Raw genomic sequence first — 4,940 nt, forward strand, 5'->3', positions numbered from 1 at the left:
TTCTAACAACAATTAATTTAAAAATCCCATTTAGGCATCACTAAACCCAGGAAATAAATAGGAATAAACCTTACCAAAGACATGTGAGCTATCAATCAATCTATGTTTGAATAGGTAGACAGACACAAAATTATGAAGCATTATTGAAAATAAAAATTGACGATATATGAAATCACTATATACTATCTTTACAGATACACATCACAGATCTATATGAATAGGTCTTGTTCACAGACTGGAAGACAATAATGTCATGGTATTAACTTTCTAAATTGGAAGAACCTCTATCAAATTCCTTAGACTTCAAATTTTACACAGAAATTCGAGAGGTCTAGAATAGCATGCACAATCTTTCAAGCGAAAAGTGAAACTGGAGGATGTATAATACATGATTTCAAAACTTTCTACAAAGTTTCAGTAATCAAGATAGCATAGTGTTGGCATGAAGATAGACAAATGGAGTAATAGAACATATGAAGTCCAGACCTTGACCCTTACCTATGGTCAACTCCTTTTTCTGCTAGGATGCCTGGCCCATTCAGTGATAAAAGAAAATTCTTTAAAAAAAAAAAAAAAAACCCATACGGAAGCACCTAGATGTAGCTATGAAGAAAAATTAAAGCTTAATCCCTTTATCATCCCACATTCACAAATAAATTTGAGGTGAATCATTGTCACCTGAACACAAACATAAGAGTCAGACATTTAAAACTTCTAAGGAAAAAAAAAATAGGAGAATACCTGTGTGAACTTGATGTACTCAAAACTTCTTAAACAGAACACCAACAATAGTATCCACAAAAGTATATAATGGTGAGTTTAACTTTATCATAATCCAAAATTTCTATTCATCTGCTATTATCTTCCTTAGCTTTGGTTCAGTTTTTATAGTATTTGGCAGAGAACATCCTTGGCATACAATTAGCACCTTGTCCTCGTTCCTAACTACCAGTTTTTTAAATGTCCTTTTGGTCAAGATAGGGAGAAATAGGAGAGTACTTTTACTTAAATTGTCTTCTGCTTTTGATAGCACTCACATTCCTACACCAAGTTAGGGCAAGAGTGTTGAGTTCTCATTCATAGCTCACTTGGGTGCCCTCTAACTCAGTTCCTAGATTTGTTGAAATCTTTCACCTATTTTTTTCCCCAACATTGTCAACTTCACGGGTAAAATTATTTGTTAGAGAACCCCATGACATGCCAGTAACTGCTTGACTGGATATATCCAAGAATCTTAAAGTGTTTGTTTGGAGAAGCATTCGACAACTATAGCAAATTGAAGAGAGTTAAAAGAAAAGTAATGAAGATAATTAAGTGACTCTGAGTATTGATTTATGAAGGGCGATTGAAGATATTAACACAAGCCACATTTCTTTCCTGAATACCAAGTGAATGAGGGGGATTGACAAGAGAGTAACTGCTAATAGAATAAATACCAAAGGAGGAAAACATCATGGGTCTAATTCCAAGTTTTCAGAAGGAATTTAATGAAGAAATATTTAACCTAAATATGGAGAAAGTACCAGTTGGTGGGAGACCTGAAGCATAGAAAGCTGCTCCTAGAGACAGGGTTGGCTTCACATACCTGAGATTCTGGGATCAAATAACAATTCAAAGATGCTTATAGCAAAGCATCCCACAGAGACCCAAGCATGTATTCTCTTGCAATGTTTTTTATTCACAGGGGCTATGAGTACAGAATAAAAATTATATATTTTTTTTAAATTTGCAATAAGCAATGTCACACACAAAAAATGTGTTTTTGTCTCTAAAATCAAAGTCGATCACCTTGAGGGATGCAAATCAGTTAATTTTTAGTACAGTAAATACTAAACTACTGATTAATTGCCTTATGTATAAAATAGATATAACAGATCGTATTACATATGTGATTATATAGAGAGATATTATATGCCCACAGGTAATATAATTTGTTGTGTTGGTGCATACAGAGACAGTTCCAGAGTCTCTTGCATTCAATAGCCAAAGGATAAAAAAAAAAAAAAACTTTTAGTGGAAAAAGAAAAGGCTGCAATTATATCTGTGGGTAAACCTGAATGTTATTAAGACAGGGATGACCCTACATTTTGTCCCATGGGGAAGGATTCATATGCATGCACCATGATATCTGTGGGGACCGTGAAAGGTCAGCTCAATGAAAGATTTGAACTGAAGTAAAGCCTGTGCCTGAGCTGTGCCTGAGCTTTTGTGGACTGCATTTGATGACTTCTACCCACTGTTTGTCTAATAAATGGTGAGGTTCTTGATGACTATTATACGCACACACACACACACACACACACATATACCACACACACACACACACACACACACACCTCCAAGGCCACATACTGACTAAACACTGTTTCTCTGGTTTGATTATAGCTTGAGTGTGTCCCCCAAGTATTTAATGTGTTGGAAGGTAGTCCTTATTGCAATCATGTGAGAGATGTTGAGACCTTTAAAAGGTAGAGCCTAGAGGAAGTCATTAGGTCATTGGGGTGTCTCCTCAAAAGGGATTATGAGGTCCTAGTCCCTCTTTGACTTCCTGTTTGGCCATTCGATCTCTTCTTCCCACACATGTTTCTGCCATTGTCATTTACCATGGGGAAAGTATAGTCAAGGGAGTCCCTTGCCAGAGTCTATGGTATACTTGTGAAGGCTTTGAGCCTCCAAAACTGTGAGCTAAATAAACTCATTTTCTTTATAACGTTCGCTTGCCTCAGCTATTCATTACAGTCATACAAAATTCACCAATGCAACCATCACCTCTTTTCTGGATGGCAATGTCCAATAGCCCAACCAATGGCCATATTTCTAAAACTTACCTCCTGTGACAGATTTTTGGCAGAATGATTAGAATGAAGAGAACTCTTTGGAAAATTGAATTCTATTTATTATTTTCTTCATGTAGTGTGCATTCCTGCCTCCTAATTCTCCTCTTATTTGAACTTCCTTCCCTTGACCCCACTTTGTTACCATAGCTGATAGAGTTGCCTTTTCCCTTTGCTGCAGCTTTTATTAATTTAGAATGTTTCGTTACCTTACACTAAGCTACGTATAACAGACATTGTATGAATTTCTGGGGGTCTAAATACGATCGAGATGAGGTTCCTGCCTTCTAGGGACAAACACTAATGCCCACAGATAGCAGGGTCTCCTGCATTATCAACATCTCCCACAAAACCTAGACCAACCCATCATCACCCCCCAGAGTCTAAGGTTTATAGTGGGGTTCACTCTGATGTTGTGCAGTCTATGGTTTGGACACATGACTAATACATATTCACCATTAGGATAGCATACATAGTCTTTTAGTATTTTTGGCTGCCCTAAAAATCCTCTGTGCTCTGCCTTTTTATTCCTTTCTCCCTCACGATGTTCAAGAGATAGATATTTTTCTATCTCTGGTTTCATGGTATACATTTCAAACAGCAACCAAGATCTGGTATACTTTTTTTTCCCATGGTCAGAATAACAAGTCCAGGAACCAAGAGGCTAAAGTCATGATTAAACCTAATAACCCGCACACAATTATTTTGTTTGTTATACTTGAAAATCCAAACTCCTCTGGTTTAAAGTTTCAACTGTGCTGCCTTACAATCTTATAGGACTCCTCCCTCTCCCATAGAATTCAGTGAATGTATTTTCTTTACTGAAACCTAGAGAATGATTTGTTTTCTTGACTCAACCCTATTAAGTGAAGAGAGAAATTAAAAATTATTCATCCCTCTGTTCTCTGTCCTCTCCATCCCCCTTCTCTGCTCTATTTTCAACCTAGCACTTAACCAATTTGTAGCTCTCTTATTTATATACTTACTAGGACATTTATTTATGTATGCTTCACAAAAGCAGGGTTTGATCCATTTTATTTATTAATTTTTTTGCTTCTGTAGAGCTAATGCCCAGAGCGTTGCCTGTTCTACTGCAAACACTCAGTAATAATTGTTAAATAAATGAATCAAGATGGATGTACATTTTTAGGTGCATGGTGGGTGGTGGTGATTAATTCTCCAAATTAATCCATGCATTCTCTACTTCATACCATGAACAAAGTTAAATTCCTGTTGAGTAGGTGAATAGAGTATAAAAAATCTAAACTATAAATCTTTTAGAAAGAAATATATAAGTATCATTATGAATTAAGATTAGGATAATATTTATTAACTGAGAGAAAATAAAGAAAATGACAGAAACATTTTTATAAATCTGATGACATTTACATTAACTATTTCTCTATTCAAATGCAGTATTTCAATGAATTTAAGAAGCTGATGTTAAGATTCATATAGAAGAATAAAGAGGATGAACCAGCAAATCATTTAGAAGATGTGGGAGAAATAATGTGTCCTTCCATATAGCAAGACTAATTATAATACCATATTAATAAAATTATGGTAATAATCTGGGAATAGATAAAATAAAATAGTGAGATAGAAATAAAACGATGCACATATGAAAATGTGGTAAAGCTAACAGGTGGGTCTAACAAATTGATAAAGAAATGTTACACTATTCAATTGGCAGTGCATCAAAAAAATTTTTTAAAAGTCTTTCATAAGTGGTAAATGAAATTAGTTCCCTACTTCATACCATGAACAAAGTTAAATTCCAATTGAATAGGTGGATAGAGTGTAAAAAATTCTAAACTATAAATCTTTTAGAAAGAAATATAAAAGTATCATTATGAATTAAGATAGGGCAATATTTATTAACTGAGAGAAAATAAAACGACTGAAAGAAACATTTTTATAAATCGAATGACGTTTACATTGACTATTTCTCTATGATAATAAACAAAAGAAATTTAATGTGAACAAAAATACTTTACAGATTGGACAAATATATTTCAATTCTTGTAAATGAAAAAGAAACATTATCCAGGAAATAGTTTCTAAAATTCTGCGAGTTAACAAAAATTTTTTTTTGTAAACAGTTTT

This window comes from Marmota marmota, unplaced genomic scaffold (assembly GCF_001458135.2).
Source record: "Marmota marmota marmota unplaced genomic scaffold, marMar, whole genome shotgun sequence".
In the NCBI taxonomy this organism is placed as follows: domain Eukaryota; kingdom Metazoa; phylum Chordata; class Mammalia; order Rodentia; family Sciuridae; genus Marmota; species Marmota marmota.